Source organism: Staurois parvus, unplaced genomic scaffold (genome assembly GCF_062004578.1).
Source record: "Staurois parvus isolate SC_StPar_1 unplaced genomic scaffold, SC_StPar_1.0 ptg001026l, whole genome shotgun sequence".
NCBI lineage: Eukaryota > Metazoa > Chordata > Amphibia > Anura > Ranidae > Staurois > Staurois parvus.
The window spans coordinates 733112-748505 of NW_028318822.1; the positions used below are offsets into that span (position 1 = coordinate 733112).

Genomic DNA, 15394 nt, shown 5'->3' on the forward strand with positions numbered 1-15394 from the left:
AGCGCTGTCGCACTTTGATTGACAATTGCGCGGTCATGCAAGATTGTACCCATATGAAATTTTTATCATTTTTTTCTCACAAATAGAGCTTTCTTTTGGTGGTATTTAATCGCTGCTGGGCACTTTACTTTTTGTGCTATAAGCAAAAAAATGCAAAAAATTTTGAAAAAAGAAAAAAGTTTTTTGTTTCTATTATAAAATTTTTCAAACAGGTATTTTTTCTCCTTCACTGATGTGCGTTGATGAGGCAGCACTGATGGGCACTGATAGGCAGCACTGAAGGGCACTGATAGGTGGCACTGATAGGCGGCACTAATGAGGTGTCACGGATAGGTGGCACTGATATGCTGCACTGATTGGTGGCACTGATAGGTGACACTGATAATGGGTACTGATAGACAGCACTGATAGGTAGCACTGACTGACATCACTGCTGGGCACTGACTGGTGGCACTGCTGGGCACTGACTGGCACAACCGCTGGGCACTGACTGGTGGCACTGACTGGCAGCACTTCTGGGCTGCACTGATGGGCACTGGTGGGTGGCACTGATGGGTGGGCACAGGTGGGTGGCACTACTGGGCACAGGTAAGTGGCACTTCTGGACACAGGTGGTGACACTGCTGGGTGGCACAGGTGGGCGCACTGCTGGGCCCAGGTGGGTGCATTGCTGGGCACAGGTGGGCGCACTGCTGGGCACAGGTGGGCGGAACTTGTGTGTGGCACTGCTGAGCACTGATCATCAGGGCACTGATGATCAGTGACCCTGATGATAGGTGCCGATCCCCGCTCTGACAACTGCCGGTTTTCGGCAGTACTTTCCTCACGATCTGACAGCGTGAGGAAAGTGCTCCTGAGAACCGGCATTTGCAATTTCCCCGGTTGATCACCGTGTCGCAGGAGAGCGTGTTCTGGGAGGACGTCATATGACGTCCACCCAGAACTGGCCGGCCGCAGTGCAGCCGTCATTCGGCTATCTGCGGTCGGCAATTAGTTAAGGGGGGTAAATCCTCTGGAGGGCAAGTGGTTAAGCTGTAATAGGCAGTGGGCAGGAATGTTTACATGCCCAGGGGCGGACTGACAACCCATGGGGCCCCCGGGCAATAGGGGATCATGGGGCCCCTGTGTCCTTGCCCACACTCAAACCACACCCAAAAAAGCCTATGAAAGGTACCAGGAACATCTGATGGGGCCCCCTACTGACCCTGGGCCCTCGGGCAGTGCCCGAGTACCCGAATGGTCAGTCCGCCCCTGTACATGCCACGGTCACAATGCTTCAAAATTTACCTGACATGTAGCGATCAGAGGGTGCCAAGCCCACCAAACGCTACACATTCAAGCCATTGGGTAAGAGCTGCAAATTCCCCACCAATGTGTCCAATGCACATGGTTGGGGCGTGTTTGTCATCAATGATAGGGATAAAACTGGAGGTGGGAAGGCATTGCATTGTTTCCTCATGCCTGACAGTAACCTCCATAGCATAATCCGAATGCGGATCGGGCATGAGAGTAAAGGGAGATTTAGACGCACATCTAAATCTACCCTAAAAGCCTTCATAGGTCATTAGTTTAGAGATAACCATGAATGGCAGCCCTACAATTATTGCTGTCACTTTTGTGTGTGCAGAAATACTTACGATCTATACTGCAATTGGCATTTTGTATGTAACCACAACAGCCATGTACGTGTATGTTTTTGTGTACGTGGTCTTAAAAAATGGTGGAGTTTTTTGTTACTGATTTTTATTCAATTTAGTTTTGTATTTACTCCGTGATCAGTCATTGGACACAGCTGATCACGTGGTAAAAGTCTACTGTGATTGGCCTGTTAGCTCGTCATGTGATCAGCTGTGTCCATAGGACACAGCAATCACGGAGATCACCGGGTGCCACGCTACTGAGGGGCGTGCGGGAGGGCACGTTCTGGGAGGATGTCATTCGGCAATAGCGCGGTTACCAAGTGGTTAACTAAAGCTTCCTGGTGCTCCATCCTACTCATGGACTCCATTTCTGCATACATACTGGATATAAGGCCCAGCAAAACTGGATGGATGAAGAGTCTAATGCCCCTTACACACGATAAGAAAATCATCCAAAAAATTTAGCGGAACCACTGATCGAAAGATTTTCTCTTCATTGATGAGCAGGATGTCTTAACCGATAACGATATTGTGAAAGAAAAAATCCGGTTGAACAACAGAGAAAAATGTTGTCGTTTCACATATGAATGACCGATTTTCTATGCGGCGGTATGACATCGTACGAAAAAAAATCTATCAAGCGCTATCACGCATGAGCGGAAACAGAAGATGACCCGGATGTTTATGTCCAAGGAATCTTCGTAAACACAAATGAAAAATCTAAATGTTAAAAGTAGATTGGCCTAATGAGATCATGAAACCAGAATTCTGCAGATTATATTTTATGTATCATTATTTATGTATATAAGTCATGTAATAAACGATATTATACTCATTGCTGGTAATCGTTGTGTATATCGCTCGTTCTGGCCGGAAGGGCGTGGCTACAAGGTCACACGCACACCGCATCACTTCCACTTGTATGGAAGACGTCAACACTACGTATTGCCCGACTAAAAATTTTTTTTTAGATTGGTTATTGTGAGCCACGATTTTGACCAAAGAACGAACGCCTCTCGGTCATCGGATGACCGATCGGTCGATATTCTAATCGTGTATTCCCACCTTAAGGCTCCATGAACAATAACATTTTTTTTCTGCTCCTAGAAGCTAAATAGTGTTCTCCTATGTGTCCATGCACACTGCTTTAGGCAATTAGCATTTTTAGAGCTTCAGCTTCTAGGGGCAGAAATAAAATTGTTTTTGTACAGTTTTTTGGAGCGTTTTTCCAGCATAAAAAATGCTAAACGCTACTAACAACTTTGTTTCTAGCCTTTTCTTCTTTTTTTTCCCTACATGTACTGTAAAAATGCTAATAAAATGGCAATGCTCCTAAACGATACCACAATGATATTAACCACTTCCCGACCGGCCGTTGCATATAAACAGCTGGACGGTGGCACTGCAGGGTCGGGTGGCCGTTTATAAACGGCCTAACCGCACCCTACTTGTGCGCACTCCCCAGGAGCATGCAGCACCGCGATCCGGTGCCCGCTGTGTCCTCCGGACACAGTGAAACACCGATCGTCGGACAGGACCTCTGTACGAGGTCCCGATCATGTGATCACTGATTGGCCAATCAGTGATCACATGCAAAGTAGTAAGGAAGATGTCACTTGTGACATCATTGCTTACTACAAGTGAAATCTGTGAATGATCACGGAGGTCACATGGTACGGGTCTATTCACAACAGCCTTGTACCATGTGACAAGCTGTGACCAATCACAGCTCACTCAATACTTCTCAATGAGTGCAAGAATGCAGACAGAGAGAAAGAGAAATGATTGCTTTTACATCCTATATGGGTGTAAAAGCAATCAGTGTAAAAAAAAAAAAATCTTCATCACCCCCCACAAGTAGTACAGTGTCACCATGGTGACACTGTACTGCTAGGGTGGCAGTATATAAAAAAAATAAATAAATAAAAAACAATAATATAAAAAAATAAAATAAAAATGTAAAAAAAAATGTTTAAAAATTATAATTTTTGGTTATAAACTAATTTGTTTGTTTGTTTTTTTTACTAAAAAGCTAACGGAATAAATTTTGGCCAAGATTTATGAGGAAATATTATTTATTTGCAAAATTTAAAAAAAAAACACTTTTGTTCAAAATTTTTGGACTTTTTCATTTATATAGCAAAAAAAAAATAAAAATCCCAGCGGTGAATAAATACCACCAAAATAAAGCTTTATCTGTCTCAAAAAAATTGTAAAAAATTAGTTTGGGTACAGTGTTGCATGACCGCGCAATTGTCATTCAAAGTGTGATAGCGCTGAAAGCTGAAAATTGGGCTGGGCAGGAAGGGGGTAAAAGTGTCCGGACAGGAAGTGGTTAAAACACTAAAAAGTTTATTACCAGTGATTTTTATCCAGGATTTTTTGAGCTTAAAAACCCGGTAGTGTGCATGGAGCATAATAGTGTTTTTGTAAGGAACAATTTATTTCTTATTTTATCATATGATTGTTTTGCCATCTAAAATGTGGTGACTGTCACAAACACACGCATCCGAGATGGACGCGGTTCAACCATTTTGGTTTCAGACTCCATCTTGCTAAGGGTATCCATTTCTCTCCTACCCCTCCCTCTCACTGAGAGGGACATTTTGGCCAGTGTGTGTGTGTGTGTACTGTTTATGGGTCACTGGCAAACCAAGCTAGGTGCCGAGCGGTCTGCGAAGCTGTAACCTTCCTCACCTAGGCAAGATAAGGCCAGCATTTCCAAGAGCGTTGGAGCCTCACTGACCAAAAGTACCTGGGTAATTTAACACCTCGTAAGGAGATAAGGCAGCTTTCCCAGGGATTGAAAGAGGTTTTAACCTCATAAAAACTAGCGGCGTAGGTGACAGAATTAAATGAATACTCCTCAAATCAATTTTTATCCTATGTCTCATATCCTGGAATATGGAAGACTTACATAAAAACCGGGCACCTCGTGAGATGGCCAATGAGCAGACGAACAGTTTGATGGGTCATTCATTTATCTCAGGCGATCAGGGAAGCCGGAACATAGAACTCACGAACCGTGCCACATATAATTTCATAATTCATATCTAAATAATCCTCAGGATTATCTGCATAATAAAATACCTGCGTGTGGACTGTAGCTTGTGCAGCTGGAACATTATGGAACAGAATATGAATTATGAAAGATGTTGGCCCCAGTTTAGGGTCCCGCCTGATGACCCCTCCCTGCACAAGGGATTGGTTTGTTACTTCAGAACCACCCCCTGCCGGGAAACTTTAAAAACTGGCTGTCAGGCCTAAGAGAAGTGAATTGAAGACATCTCCCATTTTTCCATCATAACGGCGGGAGATCAAAGCACCATTCTGCTCTAAAAAAGTTGGATCTGCTTACATCAAAGGTTTACTGGCAAGTAACTTAACCCTTTAACTTCTCTCTGTTATCTCTCTGCTGTGCTATGCTGTTTCCTGTATATATATATATATCTTAGTTACATCTTCTCTGTAAATAATTTTATTTCACCTGTTTGACTCTTTTAGTAATAAATCTCTCTTTCTGAAAGTGTTGAACTGTTCCTATAGTTCTTAATTGCAATTTACGAATCCCTGCCTTTGAAAAGACGCTACTGTTTGTTTAAACCTCTGTATAACCGGCCTGCGGATCGTTTTTTGCAGACGATTATTTCAATCATTATAGTGTTATAACTGATAACGCGAGTTTCCTCTTTCTCTGTACAAAAAGGAGGTGGTGGCAGTGTGGAGGGTTAGTTGTGTAATTAACCTGACCCATTAACAATCGCTCAGGCTGACGGCATATCGATCAGTTCTCCATTAGCTGGAAAATCGTTTTGCAGGGTGCAGCTGGCTGTGGCATTGTTATGCAACGTAACATTGCGGTTTTAGATCGGCCAGTCCTTCGGTCAGGAGTTTGGTGAGAAGGTCTGGGATCTGATGCCGCGATCGTGACAGTGACCACTGTCCAATTTTCCCCAGTTCCATTATAGATCTGGTAAGATGTCTGGAAGATGATCGCACGTGTGGTGGCATAAAGCTGGCCACACACCAGTAGCATTTTAGAGAAATGTATTTGGAACATTTGCTAAATTTTGTAGTAGTTAATGGGCTTGAACTGACCATCGTTTTCAACAGTAGTGATGAAAAAAAAATTGAAGGAGCAGGTCAGACTTTTCTTTTTTTCTAGTATGAAATTCTAACAATGAATGTGGTTTTCATTTGGGAAATTCCATTCAATCCAAATCGAATTTTTTTTTTTAAAGAATATTTATTGGGTTTCAATAAGAGAAGACAGATCATAATCAACATGGTGCAGTAGTGATGGCATACATGATACAGCAAACTAGTCAACATGGTAATAGCACGACAAATGAGACATACTTAGTGTAATGGGGGGGGGGCGTGAAAGGAGACATTTGAAGGCCACCAGAGTAAAGAATTTGCAAAAGTGAGAAACAATGAGAATGGTATATCAACGTGGTGGGCAAGTAGTTCTTGTGTGAGAAGAAAGAAAATAAGGGAAGTGCTAGCCATTTGAGAGTGTACCTACAGAGGGTGGGGTGATGACAAGGTTTTGCCAATACGATGCGTGGACTATGATGTATGCATACGCCATCCACTCTCCACCAATGTCATTGAAGAAGAAGAGAGTAAAAAAAAAAAGGGGGGAAATGTCGGAAAACTAAGGGGTTTGAGATAGGTAAGTGGGGATAGAAAAGTAGAGTAGGAGGTAAGGAGGAGGAGTAACCATGAGCAGAGAGATTGGTCGGAGTGAGTGACAATTTAAAAATTAATAGTGAATGATACAAGAGAGAGTGCAAATGCTGGGGTGAGAACGTAAAGGGGGAGTTTTACCAGGAAACCTAGATAGTCCAAAGAGATGAGGAGAAAGAGTAAGAGAAGGGAGGAGTCATGAGAAATGGAAGTCAGTCATTTCGGGGATCGCCATGGGAAAGGTCGAGGAGATGTCCCACTCCAGTTGCCTTATGAAGGTCTATGTTATAAAATGGTGTCCCATATGAATATAAGCCTAGGTAGAGGGGAAAAACCAAGGAGCAAGAAAAAGTTGAGATAGAAGTAGATAGAAAGCGGAAGGAGAAAGAGGGGGAGAACAATTGAGACAAACATTGCATAATTAATGGATTAGCAACGTGTAACAAAAAGTATCTAGTCAACTGGACCAACGAGCCGATGCCACTGGATTCATAGGAGAATTCGTTGGGCGGCTCAGTTGATTGGGATTCTGACGAAAGAAGACCTGCTCTTGTGCTGATAGGGTTCCTGTGATATAGGAATCCCATTTACGGAGGTAGTGCGATTCTTTTGAAGTGGTCGGGGAAATAATTAGATTGAGTCTGTCGAGACGTAGAAGGGAGTTGAGCTCTTGCTTGATGTCTGCCATGGTTGGAGGAGAGTTGGAGACCCATTTTCGGAGAATGACCCGCCTTGCTAATAGAAGACATGTGGATATCCAGGGCTTGTTATTCCTGAAAGATGACAATTGGGAAGAGAATAGGCCGATGACTGGCTGATCCATATAGCCAAAGAGTAACGGTAGCAGGTGGAAGGGTAGCTGGAATGTGGTGATGAATGTTATGAAGTTGAGCACTTGCTTCCAGAACGTGGAGATGGCTGAGCAAAACCAGAGTCTATGTTGGAGTGATGGTTTTTGAGTCCCGCATAAAGGGCATACAGACAGAGGCGGATCGTTTTTTGAGTAGATGCAGGGCATATAGGCACGATGAAAGATCTTAAGTTGTTGTTCCCGCCAGAATTTGTTGTGGTTGAAGGCACATATGGAGTTGAAGCCCCATAACAGTTGATCAGCTGAGAATGTATTATCAAATGCTTTGATCCCAGATTTCACAGCATTAAATGAGTCGAAAGGTTTGGCGTATAGAAGGCTTAGAGGTCTGTATATGTTTGATATTTTATATTTTCCAGAGTTGGCTAAGACTTCAATGAATGTAGACTGAAATCTCACCGATTTGGTAGGTGCGACGGAGTTGACAAAGTTCCTAACTTGGAATATATAAAAGAAATGATGTGCTGGGAGTCCGTAGGTTTGTAAAATGCGGTTGAGAGGCTTTGGGGATCCCGTAGCGGTGTCATATAAGTGGTGAATGATGGTCAGTTCCTGAGTTAGCCAGACACCATAAGCTTCGTGAGATTGTGGGGGAGAAAAGGAAGGGTTATGATGAATAGGGAGAAAGCGAGAAAGCCATGGATAAACTCCCAATTTATGCCTGACTTCCCTCCATGTGATGAGAGTATCGCGGAAAAGTGGATTATTCTTTAGATGAGGCGGTAAAGAGTTAACAGTGGAATGCAATAGGGCCAAGTGATCGTAAGGACATGCTAATGCTGATTCAAGGTGGTAATTGGAATATTTGGATGATTGGGTGATCCAGTCCAGGCCTATTCGAAGCAGACATGAAAGATTATAGGCTCGCACGTTCGGAAGACCGGAACCTCCTTCACTACGTGCTAGGAAAAATTTGTCAATCGCTATACGAGGGCGTTTGCCTTTCCATAAAAACGTTGAAATTGCCCGATTCAGTCTCGTTATGTCACTGTGTCTTAGGAGAAGGGGTATGGTTTGAAGTGGATAGAGAAGTTTTGAGAAACTCACCATCTTAACCACTTGAGCTCCAGAGGATTTACTCCCCTTAATGACCAGGCCTCTTTTTGCTACTCGGCGCTGCACTAATTCAACTGATAATTGCGCGGTCATGCAATGCTGCACCTAAACGAAATTTATGTCCTTTTTTTCACACAAATAGAGCTTTCTTTTGGTGTAATTTGATCACCTGTGCGCTTTTTATTTTTCACGCTATAAACAAAAAAAGGCCAAAAATTTTGAAGAAAAACAATATTTTTTACTTTCAGCTATAAAAAATATATAGTAAACTCAAAGTTGGTTATAAATTTAGGCCAAAATGTATTCTGCTCCATGTTTTTGGTAAAAAAAATCCCAATAAGTGTATATTGATTGCTTTGTGTGGAAGTTATAGCGTCTACAAACTATGGTATAAATACTGCAATTTACGCCATTTTTTTGCTATACAGCGCTGCGCTAGTTTAACGGACAATTGCGCGGTCATGCAATACGGTACATAAATGAAATTTACATATTTTTTTCCCCACAAATTGAGCTTTCTTTTGGTGGTATTTGATCGCCTGTGCGGTTTTTATTTTTTGCGCTATATAAAAAAAGGCTGACAATTTTGAGGAAAAAAAACAATATTTTGGACTTTTTGCTATAAAACATGTCCAGTAAAAAAAAAATGCAAAAATCAAATTTAGTGATAAATTTCTGCCAAAATGTATTCTGCGACATGTCTTTGCTAAAAAAAAACCCAATACGTGTAAATTAATTGGTTTACGTGAAAGTTATAGCGTTTACAAATGGCGGGAAAGATACTGGGATTTTTAGGGGTTTTTTATACTAATAATGGCGGCGATCAGCGAATTATGGCGGCAATCAGGGACTTATGGCAGCGACCAGCGACTTATGGCGGGACTGCGGGACTGCGGCGGACATTCTGACATTGGGGGGTACTGACTTGGGGTCACTGACATCCCCAAAAACACTAATACAGTGATCAGTGCAAAAAAAAAAAAACACTGACACTGTACTAATGGCAATGGGGAGGAAGGGGTTAACTTTATTTTGCAGGGAAGGGTTATCTGAGTGAGGGGGAGTGTTTTACTAGGGGGCGGGGTGTGTACTGGGCGGGACACCGCTGATAGAGAAAGAGAAACTGTTCTTTCTCGATCAGCTCATCCTGGAGCTGACAGGGAAGTGACAGACAGCACAGCTACTGCAGCTGTGCTCTCTGTCACTGTTTGCCACCGATTGCCGGGAAACAGCCGCTAAGGAACGACTGTGACCCGGCGACTCACATCTGCGGCGGTGATCGGCGGGACAGACCTCGCACGCACCCCCTATTTGTTTACAAAACACACGTTTTAAAATGTGGTTTTGCCTGCCCGTGCCGCTCTGCCGCCGTATATGTACAGTGGCTGGGCGGCATGCGGTTAAAAAGGTGTGATCTGCCCAGGAGTGATAGCGGTACATCTTTCCACATTTCCAGTTCTCCCATAACCCTGCCAATCGTGGGTATGTAGTTTAGCGTGTAGAGAGATGAAGCTGACTTCCCTATGTTGATGCCCAAGTAAATGATGTACTTGGTAGCAGTTTTGAAAACCGAATTTTGCGCCCACGCCAAAAGGCGTGACTGAAAAAGCGGAAGTACCTCACTCTTAGCAAAGTTTATGCGGAGCCCTGAGCAAAGGCGGAAAGATGAGAATATATTTTGAATATAAGGTAGGTCAAGGGACGGGTGGGAGGTGAAAATTACAAATTGAATTTTAAAAGCAAATGCAATTTTGGAGTGCATTAGAAAAACATCAATTAAGTCTCTGTTGCCATCATCGAATGTACTGATTGGATTCCACGAATGATCCCATGCAGAGAGCAAATCAATGGTAAAACCTTTTCAAACTCTACTGCTGAATCCGACCTCCAGAATAATCTGCTTTAATCTGTCTGGTTTAATCAACAGGAAGTCGACTCATACTGAAACTGAAAGGGAGTTAGTCACATTACCGTTGCTTCACCTCACCTAAACGTTTTCATGTTTTTTCTTCGATCTGCTAGAATGTGGCTTCAAAAACCAGTCTGATCTCTAAGGTAAGATGACATGTAACCCTATATAACAGAAGCAGTAGTACATTAGGAAGGACGGATCATCCTGATATGTAATGAGATATTTGTAGGTTATACAATCCTTGATTCTGTCTCTGCATTTAGGTCTGTTAGGACTAATGCAGGCCATAGACGGGGAGAAAACCGGCTGTTTTTTTTTTTTAGAAAAATGAAAAATCGGTTGTTCAATTAGCCGACGTTACCACCATTGGTAAAAAAGAAGTCTGCTGATTTTCGTCCTGTCTACGGCCGGCAAATATAATAGTGAAGTGTCCCTGCAGAGAGCTCCACTATTATATTTGACATTTAAAAGTATAGCAAAGTTGCAACATTGTATCTATTTGTATCCATTTTGGATACAAATGGATACAATGTTGCAATTTTGCTATACTTTTAAATGTCAAATATAATAGCGGAGCTCTCTGCAGGGACACTCCACTATTCTATTTGACATTTAAAAGTACAGATGTTCTTTTTCTTTTGTCTTCTTTACTTCTGTTTCTTCTTTTTCCTCTTCTTCTTGCAGGTCACGGCTCATGCGCATTTATTTAATCGGTAGAAAGATCGACCGATTTGCCCATCATTGCCGTGAAAATCGGCCGATCGACAAATTCGGACGATTTTTTTCTAACTTCACCGATTAAAAAAATGTGTCAGAATCACAAAAAACTGCCAACAAATTCACCCACTAACGATCCGAAAATCGTCCGATTATTCTTTCAGACGAATTTTCGGCCCGTTTTCTCCCCGTCTATAGCCTGCATAAGCAGAACTCTGATCTCTTAATCTCAGTAAATAGCGATGGACTGAACACCCCCCTGTGCAGTTCGTGGTCAAACATTCGAACGTAATGCGAACTTCTAACTTAAAGCAAGTCTAAAGGACTCGAAGAGCGCCCATCTTGTTTTATATGCAAGTTATTAGTCATAAAAGAGGAATGGGGACTCGGGTTCTGCATTGAGGGACATGAATCAATGAAACATTTTTTTCAAAAAGTACCGTTTTTAACCACTTGCAAACCGCGCTATAGCCAAATGACGGCTACAGCGTGGTTGTCCAGTTCTGGGAGGGTGTCATATGACATCCTCCCAGAACACGCTGCAGGAATTGCACCCGGCAATCTTCGTGATCGCTGTGTCCTACAAACACAGCTGATCACGTGATGTGGTAAAAGGACAATCACAGCGGCCTGTCACAGCATGAGGAAAGTACTGCCAATAACTGGCAATTGTCAGAGGATCAGCACCAATAATAAGGGCACCAATCATCAGGTCACTGATGATCAGTGCCCAGCAGTGCCACCCACCAGTGCCACCCACCTGTGCCCAGCAGTGCCGCCCATCTGTGCCCAGCAGTGCCTAGTAGTGCCACCCACCTGTGCCCAGCAATGCCATCCACCAGTGCCCAGCAGTGCCACCCATCAGTGCTGCCCAGTAGTGCCACCCACCAGTGCTACCCACCTGTGCCCAGTGGTGCCACCCACCTGTGCCCAGCAGTGTCACCCATCTGTACCCAGCAGTGCCTAGTAGTGCCACCCACCTGTGCCCAGCAATGCCATCCACCAGTGCCCAGCAGTGCCACCCATCAGTGCTGCCCAGTAGTGCCACCCAGCAGTGTCTCCAGTCAGTGCCGTCAGTCAGTGCCCATCAGTGCTGCCCATCAATGCCACCTATCAGTGCCCATAATTGTTGCAGGGCAGCATAGTGGCTAAATGGTTAGCACTTCCGCCTGGCAGCACTAGGGTCGTTGGTTCGAATCCCAACCACGGCGCCACCTGCCTGGGGTTTTCGCATGTTCTCCCTGTGCCTGCATGGGTTTCCTCCGGGTACTCCGGTTTCCTCCCACACTCCAAAGACATGCTGGTAGGTGAATTGGCTCCTGTCTAAATTGTCTCTAGTATGTGTATGTATGAATGTGAGTTAGGGACCTTAGATTGTACACCCCTTGAGGGTTAGGGACTGATGTGCATGTATAATATATATATGTAAAGTACTGCGTAAATTGACAGCGCTATATAAATACCTGAAATAAATAAATAAATATCAGTGCAGCATCAGCAGTGCCACCTATCAGTGCCCATCAGTGCTGCCTATCCATGCCACCTCATCAGTGCCGCCTATCTGTGCCCATCATTGCTGCCTATCAGTGCTGCCTATCAGTGCAGCCTCATCAACGCACATCAGTGATAGAGAAAATTACCTGTTTGCAAAATTTTATAATAGAAACAAAGAAAAACTTTTTTACAGTGTTGCATGACCGTGCAATTGTTTTTTAAAGTACGACAGCGATAAAAGCTGAAAATTGGCCTGGGCAGGAAGGGGGTATAAGTGTCCGGTAGGCAAAGGTTTAAAGGGGCAGTCATTTTTCATTGCCTAACCAATTGCCCGCCAGAGGATTTACTCTCCTTCATGACCAGGCCTCTTTTTGTTATTTGGCGCTGCACTATTTCAACTGATAATTGCACGGTCATGTAATGTTATTATTATTATTATACAGTATTTATATAGCGCCAAAAGGTTTGCTCAGCGCTGTACATTATAATGGGGGACAGAACATGAGACAAGACAGTAACAATACAATAAATGAGGGGTTCGAGGGCCCTGCTATTTCGAGCTTACAATCTAGGAAACACAATTAGAGCTATCTTTTGGTGGTATTTAATCATCTGTGCGCTTTTTATTTTTCGTGCTATAAACAAAAAAAGACCAAAAAACCTAAGCTACTGCTGAGAGGCATATTCCAAAAAGGGGTCATTTGGGGGGTGGTACTATCCTGGCATTTCAGGGCCTTCGAAACTGTGATAGGTAGTGAGGAAGTGAAATGAGGACGTTACACACCTTCAGGCTTTCAAAGTGGTCATTGGATTTCAGGCTCCTGTATGTGGCTAGGCTCCCAAAAAGTCTCAAACATGTGGTATCCCCACACTCGGTAGAAGTAGCAAAATGTGTTTTGGGGTGTAATTCCACATATACCCATGGCTTGTGCGAGAAATATATCATTTAAATGACAACTTTGTGTAAAAAAAAAAAAAAATGTTTTTGTCATTTTCCAAAAACTTGTGGGAAAAAAAAAATCTTTCACGGACTCAATATGCCTTTTAGCAGATAGCTTAGGGCTTTCTTCAACATTTTTGGTCTTTTTTTGTTTATAGCGTAAAAAATAAAAAGTGCACAGGTGATCAAATACCACCAAAAGATAGCTCTATTTGTGAACTCCAGAATAATATGTTTTGTTCTGCTTTGTCTGTCTTGAACTAGTTGAACAGTCACATTCCAGTTGCTTGGCCTCACCTAAAAGTCTTCATGTTTTTTCTTTGATCTCCTAGAATGTGGTTTCAAAAACCAGTCTGATCTATAGGTAAGATGACATGTAACCCTATATAACAGAAGCAGTAGTACATTAGGAAGGACGGATCATCCTGATATGTAATGAGATATTTGTAGGTTATACAAACCTTGATTCTCTCTCTGTATTCAGAGTTCTGCTTAGTCCTAACCAGGGGCTGACTGACAACTCATGGGGCCCCCAGGCAATAGGGGATCATGGGGCCCCTGTGTCCTTGCTCAAACTCAAAAAAGCCTATAAAAAAGGTACCAGGGGCATCTCACGGGGCCCCCTACTGACCCTGGGCCCTCGGGCAGTGCTCGAGTTTGCAAACGGTCAGTCCGCCCCTGGTCCTAACAGACTAACAGACCTAATCTCTTAAGCCCGGTAAATAGCAATGGACTGAACACCCCCCTGTGCAGTTCGTGGTCAAACATTTGAACATAATGTGAACTTCAAAGTTAAAGCAAGTCTAAGGGACTCAAAGAACGCCCATCTTGAAGGCTTATATGCTAGTTATTAGTCATAAAAGGGGAATGGGGACTCGGGTACTGCATTGAGGGACATGAATCAGGATTTTTTTTTTTCAAAAAGTACCGTTTTTAACCACTTGCCAACCACGCTATAGCTGAATAATGGCTACAGCTTGGATATCCAGTTCTGGGATGGAGTCATTTGACGTCCTCCCAGAACACACCCTCCCGCACGCCTCAGGGGGCACGCACTCGGCAATCTCTGTGATCACTGTGTCCTACAGACAAAGCTGGTCATGTGAAGTGGTAAAAGGCCAATCACAGTGGCCTGTATGAGGATACCACATGTGTGAAACTTTTTGGGAGCCTAGCCACACGCAGGAGCCTGAAATCCAATGACCACTTTGAAAGCCTGAAGGTGCATAACTTCCTCATTACACTTCCTCACTACCTATCACAGTTTCGGAGGCGCTAAAATGCCAGGATAGCACCAAACCCCCCCAAATGACCCCTTTTTGGAAAGTAGACACACCAAGGAATTTAAAAAGAGGCATGGTGAGTATTTTGCAGATCTCATTTTTTCTCACAAGGTTTTGAAATAAAAAAAAGAAAAGAAAAAATGTGTTTGTTTTCTTTCTTTGTGGCAACAAACGAGATCTGCAAAATACTCACCATGCTTCTTATCAAATTCCTTGGGGTGTCTACTTTCCAAAAAGGGGTTATTTGGGGGTGTTTGGTGCTATCCTGGCATTTCTGGGACTCCGAAACTGTGATAGGTAGTCAGGAAATGTAATGAGGAAATAAAGCCCTTTAAAAGCCTGAAGGAGCTTATTGGATTTTGGGGTCCTGTACTTGGCTAGACTGCCAAAACGTCTCTCACATGTGGCACCTCCATACAAGGAAGAAGTAGCAGAATGTATTTTGGGGAGTAACTCCATGGCCTGTGTGAGCAGTAAATCATTTAAGTGACAATTTTGTTAAAAAAAATAATATATATATATTTATATATATATATATATATATATATATATATATATATTATTTTTATTTATGTATTTATTTATTTTTATTATTATTATTTTCATCTTCCAAAAACTTGTGGTGAAAAAATATCTTCCATTTTGCTTGAGGTGATTGTAGCCGTATTCGTGCACTTGCGACAGAAACAATTGAGTACTGTCCATGATACTTTTTTTTATTTGCACTAACATACAATTTTGAGGACAAGCTTTTGGGGAGTGTCCCCTTCTTCAAGGTCGAAGGAGTAC

General features: G+C 43.0%; 1 protein-coding gene across 1 annotated transcript in view; it reads left to right on the forward strand.

The window, feature by feature from the left end:
- Positions 1-10185: 10185 nt before the first annotated feature.
- LOC149441097 (NACHT, LRR and PYD domains-containing protein 3-like) overlaps positions 10186-15394 on the forward strand; it is a 66800-nt gene continuing 61591 nt past the window's right edge. Inside the window, exon 1 of the mRNA XM_089657731.1 lies at positions 10186-10314. The gene's annotated coding sequence lies outside the window, so the exon portion shown is untranslated. The remainder of the gene's footprint in view (positions 10315-15394) is intronic.